Raw genomic sequence first — 17276 nt, forward strand, 5'->3', positions numbered from 1 at the left:
CAGGTCCAGGAGATGCCCTTCCAGTGCGACACTTGCAATGCGACCTTCAGGTACCAGCAAGGCCTAAGATTGCACGCCAAGCTCCACGAGCCGAACTACGTTCCTCCTCAGAAGAAGCACCTCTGCAAGCTCTGCAACAAGCGGTTCTCCCGGAAGCAAGTCCTGATGGTCCACATGCGGACTCACGGCAATGGCGGCCAGCAGAGTGATTATATTTGTTCAATTTGCGGCAAGTCCGTCTCCAGCAAGACTTACTTGACAGTCCACATGCGGAAGCACACTGGAGAGAAACCTCACATTTGCGACCACTGCGGCAAGAGCTTTATCTCCCAGAACTATTTGAGTGTCCACAGAAGAACCCACACTGGGGAGAGACCGCACCAGTGCACCCATTGCGAGAAGAGATTCACCCAGCGCACTACTTTGGTGGTTCACCTTAGGGGACACACTGGGGACAAACCTTACCCTTGTACCATTTGTGAGAAGTCTTTTGCTTCCAAGACAATGCTCAACAGTCACTTGAAGACCCACGCGAAGCAGAACGCTCGTGAGCAGAACATTAATCATGAGCTACGGATACAACCTGATAGACTTGAGGAGGAAAGCTTTCACGATCAATTGGAGATGAGTGATTCTATGAATGAGCCTGATCACATCACTGAGCATATTACAGACCAACTGCAAGTTGATGAGCTGCATCCTGATGAACTCCAGGAGGAATTTCATGATCATCCTCAGACGCGTGTTATTGAGACGGTTTCTGTTTTGTTGTCTGGTTAAGAGTGATATTTTGTGGAGGATTTTTTTATGTGTTTCGCTTAGATTTATTTAACTTCGAACAAGTACATTTTTATAATTGTAAATATTATGATAAATTGTGAGTAATTTTTTCTTTTTTTTTTTTGGGTACTAATGGAAGGATTTTTTTGTATTTAAAATTTATTAACTGTTAATAAATTATTTTTTTTTTAGGACTTAAATATTTAATAGTTAATATATGATTCGGGATATTTATTAAATTAAATAATTGTCTTGACACAAATTAAACTATTAATAGTTAATAAATAAAAATGAATAAATTAATTAATTATTAATAGTTGATAAATAAAAATAAATAAATAAATCCTTCTATTAGTGCGGATTTAATTTGCCGACCAATTCCGAAGCACAAAAATAATTAAACGCCTCAACTTTGCTACCGGTTAATTAAAAATTTAAGTAGTTGTAATAGTAAAGATTATTGACGATATGAGATTATATTATTATACTTGATAGAATATTATTATAATTATCATTATGGTAATAATTGTATACAGTTTTTACGGGAAACTTTATTTATTTCAGTAACTGTTATGCATATATAAATATTAGAATAATAAATCTGTCCGTTGTCAATAAGTTTTGTTGCTAAAATTTTACTTGGTTATTTGTTTACACACTGATAAAAAAATTAACTTGACTAAAGAGCTAAAATCTTAAACCAAAAATATTATTTTGAAGAAAATGATTTTTTTGAATCAAGAGAATAAATTCTTAAGAAAAGAAAAATTTACTATTGACACTTTTAATTTTATTTTAATTTAAAAAAAAAAAAAAAAAAAAAAAACAAATCAACTCTAATAAATTAATAATAAATATAATTTTTTAATTATAAATTTTAAGATTGATTTTTTGAGAACGTTTTATTTTTTTAGTTAAAATAAAATTGCAAGTGTCTAACAACTAGGACAGTGTCAATAACTGGGTCTTTTACCTTACTGCAATTATGTTTTTTTTTTTTAAACAAATGAGAATTTAAAAAAAAAAACGCTCTGATATAAAATAGGTAATTAAAAAATTTATTAAGTAGCAGAGCGTTTTTTTTTTTTTTTTTTTAATTCTTTGTCTAGAAAAGAAATATAAAGCTGCAATTGTAGGGACTGACTGTTGAATCAAAAATAATTTTTTGACTCAAGAATTTATTCTCTTGACTCGAAAAAAATCACAGTAAAAAATTTTGCGTCATTGCGTCAAAAAATTTTGTATTAAAAATTTTAATGTTAAATATTTAACACAAAAAAATAAATAAATAAATTAATAAAAAAATTTTAAAACCAAGTTTTTTGACTCAAAATTTTTACTGTGGATTTTCTTAAAAATATTATTCTTGGTTCAAAATTTAGGCTTTTAAATCAAGTTAATTTTTTTATCATTGCATAAAATTAGTTTTTTTTTTTTTTTATACAATTATAGCAACGATTATTATTAATTAAATTAAATTAAAAGTAAACCACCTGATGAAAGGTGGGCTTCAGTATTTTTTGTTTATTTAGGTAGCGTAATCAAATGTTTGATAAAGTTATAAGACTAATGATTCGAAAATGTATATAAATCTTAAACGATTTAATTAATGTCCATATTTAAGTTTCTACTTTGTTCAAGAGCGAAACAAAGATTCTGTGCCTTAGTAAGAAAGATGAATAAATGGATACAATTATAAATAAATAAATGGATAAATAAATGATTGATTGATTAAAGTTAATGATCACATTGATCTGTCCGCGGCATTTGTACAGAGTAAATATATTTTTTTCTAGTTATTTTAAAAGCATTTTAGCCACCGATCGTTCGATATACTTTCAAACCAATTGGCCATTTTTTTTACGACATTCCATGGCGCTAAAATAATCTAAAGTGCAATTTTTGATAATTATCTGCCGCATGGATCAATAAATCAATTTATAAATGTAATAATAATTATAAAAAAAATTATAAATGTTGGCTGGTGAGTTAATGGTGAAGCTATAATTTTATATGTAAATAATTAAACGCAAGAATATTTTTTTTTTTTATTCTTAAAGCAAAACTGTTGCCTACAAATAAAGTAATTTTTGTATTTAATTATTTGAATAAAAAGTAGATAGAATTGATATTTTATTTAGATTAATCTACATCAATTCATTAATATTTTCAATTATATTATCTAATATTTTTCGTTAATCACCGTCAACAGCTATTTTTAATATATTTTAAATGAAATTATTTTCAAAGGTGTCTATTTTCCTTCTATGAATTTTTTTTTGATTATGTATAAATATCTAAATAAAATTATATACTTTTCAAATAAATAAATCTTATTTTTTTTTTTTTTTCAATCCTGACCTATCTTACTCCTAAAATTCCAAAAATTTATTCAATAAGTACACCGAAAAAAAAAATTAACTTGCTTCAAGAAGTTTCTTAAACCTAGAAAATAATTTTAAAGAGTTTCATTGTTTTTAATCAAGACGAAAAATTCTTTAATCAAGTAAAATTTACTTAAATCAACAAAAATTTCTTAGTTTATACTGATAGAAGGATTTATTGATTATTAATAATTTAATTTATTTGACAATTATTTAATTTATTAAATATTTTTTAACATTCAATAAATATTTATTTGGAAGGAAAGTATATTTATTAATAGTTAACAAATATTTATTAACATTTAATAAATATTTTTGCTTTTTATTTTAAATAAATATTTATTAACAGTTAACAAATATTCATTACTCATTAATGAATATTTATTAAATCCTGTGATGTCAAAAAATCATTAATTAACAGTTAATAAAGACTATTAAATAAAAACAAACCCTTCTATCAGTTTACACTGATAGAAAGATTTATTAATTATTAATAATTTAATTTATTTGAAGACAATTATTTAATTTATTAAATATTAATAAATATTTTTTAACATTCAATAAATATTTATTTGGGAGGAAACGACATTTATTAATAGTTAATTTTTATTAATAGTTAACAAATATTTATTAACAGTGAATAAATATTCTGTTGAGTGAATTTGTTTCGCTTGCAATGTCATGATATGAAAATTGCTTATAAACAAAAATTATCTTTAAAAATTATTTGCATTAATTATATTACATTATAATAACGTTTATTGTAGAATACAAAATTCTATCACAGCTCATAATTATCTTTTATATTTTTAAATATTAAAAACGTTAATTTATTTAGTGAATTTAATTATTATCATCTATTCCAGCTACAGAGTTATAAAAAGTGTCAAAAGAAAATTGCTATTTTTACTTTTTATTTTAAATGAATATTTATTAACAGTTAACAAATATTAATCATTAATAAATATTTGTGAATAATTAATAAATTGTACTTAATAAATATTTATTAACTGTTAATAAATATTTATTAAGTCCTATGTTAAAAAATCATTAATTAACAGTTAATAAATATAAACAAATCTTTCTATCACTGACACTGATAAAAGGATTTATTAACTGTTAATAATTTATTTTATTTGAAGACAATTATATTTAATTTATTAAATTTTAATAAATATTTTTGCTTTTTATTTTGAATAAATATTTATTAACAGTTAACAAATATTCATTAAGCATTAATAAATATTTATTAAATATTAATAATTTAACTTATTTGAAGACAATTATTTAATTTATTAAATTTTAATAAATAATTTTTAACATTCAATAAATATTTATTTAGAAGGAAAGTACATTTATTAATAGTTAGTTAGTTAGTTATTTATTTTTATGCCAAGGCTATAATGGCCGAATGACAAATACAAAATTACATATTTAATAATATACAGTACAATAAAAATATACATTATTAGTTTAATTACTTATTTTAGTACTTGAGTATTATTATTATTTCAGTATTGATTTATTGAGTTTCAATTCTTTATTTGTAAATTTATATTATGATTTAACTGAGATGATAACTTAAGACAACGTCTGAGCTTACTCACAAAATTAAAATTACAATACCCTAATTTGTTGTTAACAATTTATATTTTTTAATTATTTCATACAATTTTCTAATAATCTTAAATTAAGTCTTAAATGATGAATAACTATCATTATATTTATAATGATTTACTTAGTATTAGTGTACAATAATTTAGATATCTAATTTAAACAATTTAATAGTTAGTAAGCAATAAAGAAAATTGCTATTTTTGCTTTTTATTTCAAATAAATATTTGTTAACAACAAATATTAACCATTAATAAATATTTATTAACAGTTAATAATTTGTACTTAATAAATTACTTATTAACTATTAATAAATATTTGTTAACTGTTAATAAATATTAACATTTAATAAATAATTCATTAACTCTATAAATATTTATTAAATCCTACGTTAAAAAATTATTTATTAACAGTTAATAAAGCTTATCCAATATAAAAAAATCCTTCTATCAGTGTAAGAATTTTTTTACTAAAATCAAGAATATAAAATACTTCAAAATTATTTACTTGATTCAAGTTAATTTTTTTCTGTGTAGTAATAAAAAAAAAAGTAATAATTGCATGCGATTTAAATTCTTTAGGAAATAATTTCCCAGTTTGGAGCATGACCAGGCATCCTGATTTTCCGTCGAGCCAGCATGTGATTGCAATCAGCTCGCTGGTTGAAACTTGCAATTTTTTAATTCCAGACCCAGCAGAAGAACTAGAAAAAAATCTAGAGGATCAAATAAGAGGCGAAAAAAAACCAAAGCTTATCGTTGCGAGACATGTGCTAAAAACTTTGAAACAGAGCTAGACCTGCTGGCTCATCACACAACAATCGACGACATCGGCTGCACAAAATCCTCCAAAACTCCCGAAGCTGAAAAAGAATCTCCAGTTTTGCTGAAATGTTTCAACTGCGGGAAGACATTTAAAAAGAAAAAGTACCTTAAGGTCCACATGGCTCTCCACGGCAGTCCTCACGTGTGTCACATATGTGGCGCGAAGAAAACTTCAGAGTACGACCTGACGATCCACGTGCGGCGGCACAACAAAGAGTTCACTGAATTTTGTCCAGTTTGCAAAAAAGGATTTTATTCGAAAGCTAATTTGAAGGCACATTTGTCCAAGCATGACCAGTCTAATGACCAGTCCTTCATTTGCCAGGTCTGCGAGAAACCTTTCAAGAGTCAGGGCTACCTCAAAACCCACATGCGGATTCACCAGCAGCCTGATACCAGGAAGAAACACTCCTGTGCTATCTGCGGCTTTGAAACTTTTTATAGTTACTGTTTTAAGGAACACATGCGGACTCATACTGGAGAAGGTCAGCTTCCTTGTCAGTACTGCGGGAAGCTCATTCGTCGGGATTATATGAAAGTTCATGTGAGAATTCATACTGGGGAAAAACCAGAAGTTTGCGAGTTCTGCGGAAGATCTTTTGCTTCCAGGAGGTATCTTGTTAAGCACAGAAGAACTCACACTGGGGAAAAACCTTACAAGTGTCATCGCTGTGAGAAGGCTTTTGCTCAGCGCGGAGCGCTTACTTGTCATCTTCGCACACATCGGACTCCTCCTCCCTCGCCTTAATTTTAAAAACATTGTTGTTTTTTTAGTCGATTTTTTTTGGCAGTATTTAAAGCAGTATTAATTTAATTATTAAAAAGTATTTAAGCGTGTATTGCCTTGTAATTAATTAAATGAAATTAAGCTCTATTATTGTATAATTAGAGGTGTATGAATAGTGATGATAATTGAAAGCTTTTAATATTTAAATTTATTTTATAATAGGATTTGGTTATTATTATACGCAATTTAGAGGAAATAATGCAATTAAAATTTAATTTTAATTATTTATTGGTAAAATTATTATTATTTATTGAATTAATTTTAATTTTAAAAGTTTTATTTTTTAGAAAAAAATTTTTTTTAACAAATTTTATTTAAGGTAAAAGACCTAGTTATTGACACTAAACTAGTTATTGAATCTTGCAATTTTATTTTAATTAAAAAAAAGAAATTAATAAATAGAAACCTAGCAGTCACTATGTGACTGCCGTGATTTGTGAACTATAAATAAATAAAATTTTGCTTTATTAAAAATAAATAATAATAATAACTTATCAAAAATAAATTAATGACTTTTGTTAAATTGCACTGTACTTTTTTAACTATTGAAGTTTTTGAAGAAATAAGCTCATCCTGATGTTACACTCATAAAGAGCTTTCATTTGAGTACCCACATGTTTCTTTGATATATTTTTCATACATACATATATATATAATATATATAAATATATAAAATATATGAAAAATTGATGTGGGTACTCAAATGAAAGGTCTTGATGAGTGTAATATCGGGATGAGCTTATATCTTTAAAAATGTCAATATTTCACAAGATAAAGGTAATTTCTTACTTATTGATATTTTTAAAGATATAAGCTCATCCTGATGTTACACTCATGAAGAGCTTTCATTTGAGTACCCACATGCATTTTTGATATATTTTTCATACATACATATATATAATATATATAAATATATAAAATATATGAAAAATTGATGTGGGTACTCAAATGAAAGGTCTCGATGAGTGTAATATCAGGATGAACTTATATCTTTAACAATGTCAATATTTCACAAGATACAAGGTCATTTCTTAATTATTGACATTGGAAGTCATAACTGGGTGTTTTATCTTAAATATTTTTTTATAAATGTTATTTATAAAATATTAAAAAAAAATTAATTTATTTTTAATAAATTAAAACTATTCATACACTCCTAAAAAAAAAGAATTTATTTTTAGCAACTCGAGAAAGATTCTTACCCGGGCAATCAGTAAAAAACTCCACGGTAAACTCAAAATAACAACCCACTAAATAAAAATCAAACTAAAAACTACTCAGGTTTGTTGAACTGACACAATTTATAATTTTCAGGTATCCCGGTTTGGGTCCGTCGTACGCGTACGCAAAGTACGCAACAGTAGAGCAAATACCTATCACTGCTATCAAAAGCGAGTTGATATCCGACGTACTAACGCACAATATCCCGGAGGAGGGTGAAGGGTCCACGAGCCAGTCTTCAGACGACAAGCCTAAATTAAACGTCATTAAAATAAAGTTACTGAGAGTAAATTGTGCTACTAAGGAGCCGCCACCGATGATTCCACTGTCTCTCCCTCCTGCCAAGCCTCCTAGCACCGGTATCAGTACCAATAACCCAGTCAATATCAACCCTAGTACCACCACCAAGTCAAAATCAAAGCCAAAGTCAGTAAAACCCAATCCCAAGCCAGTAAAATCCAAACCCGAGCCAGTAAACCCCGAGCCTGAAAAAAAGGAAGAAAAACCGAAGAGTGGAAAAAGGTACAAGTGCAAAATCTGCGGGAAAGAATCCTGGAATTTCCACCAATGGGAGCGACATTATAGATTGGACCATGGAAAGCCTCAAGCTGAAAAATGTGGACAGTGCGACAGAATTTTTTACGATGATGAAAAATTAGCGAGGCATGTTATCAAGATGCATCAAGAGGAGCGACCTTTTCCTTGTCACATTTGCAACAAGCCTTTTAAAACTGATAAATTTTTAAGGATCCACTTAAAGCAGCACAACAAGCGATACTGCTGCGAGATCTGCGGGATGCCCAAGGTGTCTCCTTACGACTTAAGGCTCCACATGATGAAGCACAACAAGGAGTACTACGCGCATTGCGAGTACTGCCAGCGAGGATTTTACACTAAACAGTCTCTCCAGCGACACATTCTCACCCACACTGGCGAACGGCCCTTCGTTTGCAGGATTTGCAACTCTTCTTATGCCAGTGCTTCGTACTTGAGTCTCCACGCCAAGAGCCACACTCAGAGGGAGAAGTTCAAGTGCAACCTCTGCGACTACGAGACCTACTGGAAGACCTCGCTTAAAGGTCATGTTAAAAAACACACTGGGGAAAATAGGATCAGTTGTGAGGTCTGTGGGAAGACTGTTTCGAGTCAGTCTTACTTGCAAGTCCACATGAGGATTCATACTGGAGAAAAACCGAATATTTGTGAGGTCTGTGGGAAGTGCTTCAGTGTCAGGAAGTACTTGATTGTTCATTTGAGGACTCACACTGGCGAGAGGCCTTATGAGTGCAAGGTCTGTCATAAGAGATTTACTCAGCATGGGTCGCTTAATGCTCATATGAAGGGACACAAGAATTTAGTGGAGAAGGTTGAAGCTATTGACTTTGAGGAGTTAGAAGAAGAGTTTCAGGATTAGGATTTTAGTTTTTATACGAATGTATTAGGTTTAAGATGTTTAAATATATTTTATTCAATATATTTCGGGGTTTTATTTTATTTTACACTCCTGGTGTTTTTTTTTATTTTTAAGAGTGAAGATACTTTTTTTTAATTAAGGGAAGACATTTTTAGGCAGGTAATTAAAGTGAGTATTTTTTAATAAAACTTTTTTTTGGATTAAATAATTTTATTAATATTTTTTTTTTCAGATTGATCATTGATTTTTTGTGATAAGCGAGCGTATAATTTAGAACCCAAATTTTTGCCGGAATTTTAAAATAAATTCTTCAAATTTTTAATATTAGTCTTGAAAAAATTTAATTTTATAAAAAAAAAAATGTTTCTTATAATTTTTAAAAAATACAAATTACGACTCAAATGCCAAAAGTGCGCATATTAATTTATAAGTCCCAAAAGGGCTTGTAAATTTTTTTTTTTACTAATTGCTTTATTAACAGTTTCTAAGCCTAAAAAAATAAATTTCCGAAGCCAAAAGAGCGTTATTTTATTTTAGTTAAATTTTATATTTCAGAGAAAAATTGAAAGTTTTTTTATACGCCCTTTTGGCTAAATTTTTTTTAAAGCCAAAAGGGCGTATGTTGAGATATGCCCTTTTGGCATTAGTAAATTGAAAAATTTAATATTTAAGTTCTCGTCCATATTTAAAATATTTAAATGACTAAATTTTGGGAATTTGTACGATAAATGAAGATGTTAAATTATAATAAATAATATTTGCAACGTTTCGCTGATTTATTTCAGCTTTATCAGGCAAACTAAAAATAAAAAATTATTTTTAGTTAATACAAATTAACGCTGTTTTACTCGATTACATCTATTGACTTAGTAAAAACAAGACGAGGATGCAAACCATAAGAGTAACTAGGGTAAGAGACCCCATTAGTGGCGGGGACCCCATTACTGACACTTTCTTTGATTTCAGTACTTATTCAACTAATGAAATAATTAATTTCAATAATGAATATATTATTTCTAATCTTTAAAACCTTTAGATCAAAAAAAGGTTTTAATTTTTATTCCAAGTAAAACATTTTTTCATTGAAAGAAAAAGTGCCACTAATGGGGTCTTTTACCTTATTGTTATTTTAATTTATTTTGTTATATTTGTATTAACTAAAAATAATTTTTTATTTTTAGTTTGCCTGATGAAGCTTAAATAAATCAGCGAAACGTTGCAATTCTTATAATTTATTTTATTTTCCAAACTCCCAAAATTTAGTCATTTAAATATTGAAAATTTTTTTTTCACAAATCTTTATGTTTTGAGCAGTTTTAAAAAATTTTTTTTCTACGCCCTTTTGGGATAAAATCCTATATTGCTACTTTAATACACCCTTTTGGCATTTTGGTCGCAAAATATATTCGTAATTTCAAAAATAAAAATTTCTAATTTTTTAATAATTAAGAATTTTATTTTTTATCTTAAGGGACATTTTGTTTTTGTAAAATAAAATTTTGAACTTTAATTTAAAAAAATTTTTTATAAAACCAATATTTAAGTTATAAAAAATTAATTTATTTTAAATTTGCGGCAAAAAATCTTGTCTCAAATAAAAACTAATCTAAGTAAAAAAATAAAATTAAGCTGGAGTAAAACCAAAATAAAAATATCACTTATAAAAAAAAAAATTATTTACTTTCAGATTGTTTCGCTCGGAAATAAAGCCGGAGTTAATAAACAGTAAAAGCCCAGGGATTGAAAAGAAGCTAAAAGAAGAAGAAAATTTCTACGTGTGTAAAATCTGCAACAAGCAGTTCAAATTAAAGAACCTGTTCGAGGGGCACTTGGTAGCGCACAGTGACTTGCGACCGTACCAGTGTGACATCTGCAACAAGTCCTTCAAGCGAACGAGCACCTTAGCAGTGCACCGGAGGATCCACACCCGGGAGCGGAACTTTATCTGCGACGTGTGCGGCCGCGCTTTTATCCAAGCGTCCCAGTTGGCGATGCACCAGCGCAGACACTTCGAGAAGTACATCTGCTCCTGCGAGCTCTGCGGCAAGGGATTCTTCACCAACGCGGAACTACACGGCCACATGAACATCAAGCACGGCGCCAAGGAGCACGTGTGCCACCACTGCGGAAAGTCCTTCCCGAACAACCACACGCTGGTCAGGCATGCCAAGGTCCACGACCCGGACTTCAAGCCCATCAAGCACCAGTGCGAGTTCTGCGGGAAGATATTCGCCTACAAGAACTCTTTAATGGTCCACGTAAAGTCCCACACCGGGGAGAATAAATACGACTGCCATCTCTGCGGAAAGTCAGTCTCTTCCAGAGGCTCGCTCCAGGATCACTTGAGGCTTCATGGAGGAGAGAAGTCTTTAGTTTGTGATGTTTGTGGCAAGGCTTTTCACAAAAGGACCACCCTGGTGGTCCACAAGCGCACGCACACTGGAGAAAAACCCTACAGCTGCGACACCTGCGGGAAGTCTTTTACTCAGCACTCGACCTTGGTTATTCACAAACGGTATCATACTGGGCAAAGACCTTATCAGTGCTCCGTTTGCACTAAATCTTTTGTCTCCAGGGCGCTGCTTAATGTTCACAGCAAAGCTCATAATGTTGAACCTACGTGATGATCTTCTGGAATTTTTTAATGAAAATTTAGACAGAATTTTATCATTAATAATTATTTGAAATTTTTGAACCTACGTGATGATCTTCTGGAATTTAAACAGAGTTTTTTTTATCAATAAAGATTATTTGAAATTGTTGAACCTACGTGATGATCTTCTGGAATTTTTTGCTGAAATTTAGACAGAATTTTTTATCATTAAAAGTTATTTTAAATTGAATCTACGTGATGATTTTCTGGAATTTTTTGCTGAAAATTTAGAATGAATTTTTTATCATTAAAAATTATTTGAAATTGTTGAACCTGCGTGATGATCTTTTAGAATTTTTTTACTGAAGATTTGAACAGAGTTTTTTGTCATTAAAAATTATTTGAAATTGTTGAACCTACGTGATGATCTTCTAGAATTTTTTGCTGAAAATTTAGACAGAATTTTATCATTAAAAGTTACTTAAAATTTTTAAACCTACGTGATGATCTTCAAGAATTTTTTTGCTGAAAATTTAGTCAGAATTTTATCATTAAAAATTGTTTGAAATTGTTGAACCTACCTAAGGATCTTCTGAAATTTTTTTGATAAAAATTAAGACAGAATTTTTTATCATTAAAAATTATTTAAAATTTTATTTTTATATTTAACTCTGGAAGAAGAAATATAAATTATACAACCGTGGTAACACTAGAAGTTGGAGAAGTTCCAGGCAGCAAACACCACAGATTAATCGATTGGAACCCGCTAATTTTGTGAATACAAATTAACTGAAGAATTAATCATGTCGCCAAAAAAAAGAATAATTTAAAGTATTAATTTTTATAAAATAGAATAAAATATAAATATTTAAAAAAGTGATCGTGATAAAGAAAAAAAAGTATTATGAGAGCCGAGACTTGTAACAAAATGTACGAAGAATAAAAAGAAATACCCAATTCAAGAGTTTGATCTTACATCTCACCTTTTGTATTAATACTTATTTTACAGGATTTTCTCCGTAAGAAGATTTAAAGTCCAAACTTATAAATAAAACTAAACTAAACTAACTTGAAGAGGTAATAAATGACTTATGGATTCGTTGAATTTTACTTTTCAGATTCACTCAGCCTCCCAGCTGCAAATTGTCTCCGTATTACCCGAGTAATGAAGATCTAAGACTGTCAAACAATCCAGAGCTAGAGGAAGAAAAGATACTCGTAGACCCTCTGTACCTTCCAAACTCGGAGGTCTCTTATAAATCAAAGCTCAGGGAAGACAACGAGGATACCAATCAAGAAGATATGCCTCTGGCGTACTACTGCAAGCTCTGCGCGAGGTTCTTCGCCTCGCAGCCGACCTTTGAGAAGCACAAGGCCGAATTTCACGAGAGGAGACTCAAAAAAAACGCTTGCGAGGAGTGCGGGAGGGTCTTCAGGACGTTGGCGAGTCTTCGGAATCATGCCAAGAGCCACCGGGGGAAGATTGAGTCCGATTTGGAGGGTAGCGACAAGGAAGTCGATGGAAAAATCGAGGGAGAGACACGGACCAGGAGAGAATTGGTTTGCAATACTTGCGGCAAGGTCTTCCGGCATAGAAGTAATTTTAAGAAGCACTTGGTGAGACACACAACCGGAGACCTGACTTGCAAGCACTGTCCTAAAAAATTCAGGCTTTATCGCGACTTAACTCGCCATGAAAAGACTCATTTTCTGCCCAGTTACATGTGCAAGGAGTGCGATTACGAAACAACTGTCTTAGCGGCTCTTACTGTCCACATGTTGAAGCACACTGACAACGCAGGGCTGCCTTACAAGTGCAACGACTGCGAGAAACACTTCAGGAAGGCCACCGACCTCCAGGAGCACTACAACATCCACTCCGGGGACAAGCCTTTCGGCTGCGAGCAGTGCGGCAGCTCTTTTTACCTCAGGCGCCAGCTCTCCGCTCACTGCCGACGACTTCATCCAGAAATTAAAGCTAATAAAGTCACCAGTACTACTTGTGATATCTGCGGGAGAGTCTTGGCGACAAAAAGGTCGCTATTTAGGCACAAGGAGAGCCACAATCCGACGAAGTTGTATCTTTGTGATTTTTGTGGGAAGAGTTTGAGCAGTGCGGAGCACTTGAAGAAACACAGGCGGATCCATACGGGGGAGAAACCTTATGTTTGTGATATTTGTGGAAAAGGGTTCACTGATTCGGAGAATCTTAGGATGCATCGCAGGGTTCATACTGGAGAGAAACCTTACAAGTGCGATCAGTGTCCCAAGGCTTTTTCGCAGAGGTCTACTTTGACTATTCATAGGAGGGGACACACTGGGGAGAGACCTTATGTTTGCCAGATTTGTCACAGGGGATTTTCGTGTCAGGGAAATCTTACTGCTCATCAGAAATCTACTTGTGTGTAATTATTTTTGGTACTTTAATTAGTTGACAATTTAAAAATTTTTAATATTTTTAAAATTGAAAAAAAAAACTGAAATTTTTGACATTTTAAAACTTGAAAAAAATTTTTAACATTTTAAAAATTGAAAAAAATTTTTTTAATTTTAAAAATGAAAAAAAATTTTTTTTTTAAATTGAAATTTTTAATGACATCTGATGATTTTTTTTATAAATAAATTAAAATTAAAAAAAAATTATTTTTTAAAAATATCAAAAAAAAAAATTTTTTTTTAATATTTTATTTTTTTTTAATTTGTTTAAAAAAAAAACAAAAATTGTCGGATGTCTTAATTTGAGTTTAAAAATAATAATTTTTTCTTTAAATTGAAATTTTGTTAATGACATCTGATAATTTTTTTATAAATAAATAAATTATTGTAAGAAAAATTTATAAAAAAAATTATTTTTTTAACATATTTTATTTTTTAACTAATTCTTTTAAACCAACTAAAAAATTGTCAGATGTCTTGATTTCTGTTTAAAAATTTTAATTTAATTGTCTGCTATTTTTTGTATCACTAATATTAATAACTTTGTTATAAAAGTATCAAATTGTGTTAAAAAATTCCATTTTATATTTTAAAATTTATTTTTATCTTATTAATAATTAATTATTTTAAAAAAACTGTTCCTGTAGTGATTAATCTTGAGGCGTTGATTTTTAAGTATTGTTGATATAATAAAATAGGCATATAAGTCTAGTATTGTTAAAGAATTAGTTTAAAAATTCTATGTATTAATTCATGTATTACTTCGATTTTACATCACAAATAGATTTTATATTACTTGGTTAAAAAATAGTCTTATTTTTAGTATAAAAAAAACCTTGTAATATCTTAAAAAGAAGAAAAGAAGGTAAGCTTAATATTTTATAATAATAATATAATTTCCATGAAAAACTCTAATTTATATTTTTTTTTTCTAGATCGTTAATATAAATCAAGGGTTCTTTGAATTATTTAAAACTCCAAGAGCTTTGTCAAGTCCTGAATGAAAAGTTATCATTTGTGAATATAATTACGGATAATACGAGCTTCCGAGTCGTCATTATCGTTATTTTAATATTCATAGTGGTGATAATAAAAGAAGACCCGTAGTAAAAATAAATTTTAGAGCAAGTAATTAATATTCGGGAAGATTATTATTTTTATAAAGAATATTGCGTTACAATAAAAATTATAATTTTTTTTTCTAAGTCCAAAAAAAATTTTAGTATGAAGAAAAATTTTTTTTTGCATTTCTGCAAATTTCACAAAAAAATTAGTCGATTCCCAAAAAAAAATTTTTTTTCGGGAATCACGGAAATAACAAGATGACACTGGATATAATCCTAGATTATAATGAATGAAAAAAAATTTTCATATAGTAGCTAGTATAATCCAGATAACAATGGGTATAATCCAGATTATAATGAGTATAATCTGGGATAATATCCAGTGTCATCTTGTTTTTTTTTTGTTTTTTTTCCGTGGAGCCTATTTTTGTATGAAACGTGAAGAAATGTAAAAAAAATTTTTTCTCCATTCTAAAAATTTTTTTTGAACTTGGAAAAAAAATAGGATTTTTATTATACGCCCTTATGACATCTGTAATGCGATTTATATTGATTGCATGGGTTTGTTAAATTAAAATAAAAATAAAAATTATGATACTAAAGTTAGCCGACGTTTCTAATTTTTTAATTTTTTTCCATTAATTAAATTGGAACAAAAAAATATTCTTAAAAAATTGCACTTAAAGTTTTTCAAGTTTTTTATGAATGAAATTTTTTTAATTTTTTTGTAATAATTTAAAAAAAATAAAAAATTATTAAATGTCGACTAACTTAATTTTCATATAAAAATTATAATAATAAAGTTAGCTGACATTTTTGATTTTTTTATTTTGCTTAATTTATTAAATTATAACTGGAAAATATTTTTAAAAAATTGCACTTATAGTTTTTGAAGTTTTTAGCAAGTGAAAAAATTTTTTTTTTATTTTTTTGTAATAATTCTTTAATATAAAAAATCATGAAAGTTTTTAGATGTCGGCTAACTTAATTTTCATATAAAAATTAATAATTATTTTAAAAATAATTTATTGACAACTTATAAATTTTTTTTAGGTCAAAGGAGGTAAATTTGTCAGTAAAAGAAGAAATTAGCTCAGCAAATTCAGTAAATTTATTTTCCAAAAAAGAAGAAGAGATAATTAATGACAATCCGATTAAATCTTGTGGAAGTAAAAAAAAATTAGGATCCATTAACAGTATTACAAAGATCAAAGTCCCGAAGGGAATAAAAAGCAAAAAAGCATCTAAAGAAGAAGAAATAAAAAGATTCTTTTGCGAAATTTGCGGGCTGACTTTCGATTTAAAGAGCAAGCTTCGCTCGCACATGTTGAAGCACAGTATCTCGCGACCCTACAAGTGCAAAACTTGCTTCAAGAGTTTTAAAAGCACAGTATACTTAAACAAACACATGGAGACTCACCGTGAGCCCGCGGAATATTTCTCCTGCGGTTTGTGCGACTTCAAGGCGAAAACAAAGCCCTATTTGAAGGTCCACTTCATCCGCAAGCACACTGATGACTACAATTACGAGTGCTCGCACTGCGGAAAGAAGTTCAAAGTGCAATCGGACTTTACGACCCACCTTAAGGACCACGACACCGAGGCTTGTGTCTGCGACATCTGCGGGAGCTTTTATCCCAAAAGAAGCTCGCTTTACTTTCACACTCTCTACAAGCACAAATTAAAAGTTAAGGAGTACGAGTGCGTGACTTGTAAAAAAAAATTCAAGAGTCAAAAGAACCTCAATGCTCACAAAGAGTCCCACAAGGTTAAATATGTGTGCGAGAAGTGTGGAGTTGAGTTTAAATTCAAGCAGGGACTTGCTAACCATCTCAGGAGACACTCTGGTGAAAAATCTTGTCTCTGTCCGGTCTGTGGGAAAACTTTCAGCTGCTTGTCCTCCCAGAGAGTTCATTTACTCACACACGCTGGGGAGAGACCTTATGTGTGCGATATTTGTGGTCAGAGCTTTACTCAGAGATCACCTATGATGCTTCATCGGAAAAAACACCCTGGGGTACATCCTACTCCCCCGCCGATTAAAATTACGGAGCTGCTTCATGGGGTTAGAGATTAAAGTCATGATAATTAATTTATTAAAGGTAATTTTATTATTATTATTATTATTATTATTATTATTATTATTATTATTATTATTT

The 17276-nt window shown here is 29.8% G+C and overlaps 1 protein-coding gene across 2 annotated transcripts in view; it reads left to right on the forward strand.

Moving 5' to 3' along the window:
• LOC123270844 (zinc finger and SCAN domain-containing protein 2-like) overlaps positions 1 to 17276 on the forward strand; it is a 39021-nt gene that overhangs the window by 12977 nt on the left and 8768 nt on the right. The window lies entirely within an intron of this gene.

Source organism: Cotesia glomerata, linkage group LG1, assembly GCF_020080835.1.
Source record: "Cotesia glomerata isolate CgM1 linkage group LG1, MPM_Cglom_v2.3, whole genome shotgun sequence".
Lineage (NCBI taxonomy): Eukaryota > Metazoa > Arthropoda > Insecta > Hymenoptera > Braconidae > Cotesia > Cotesia glomerata.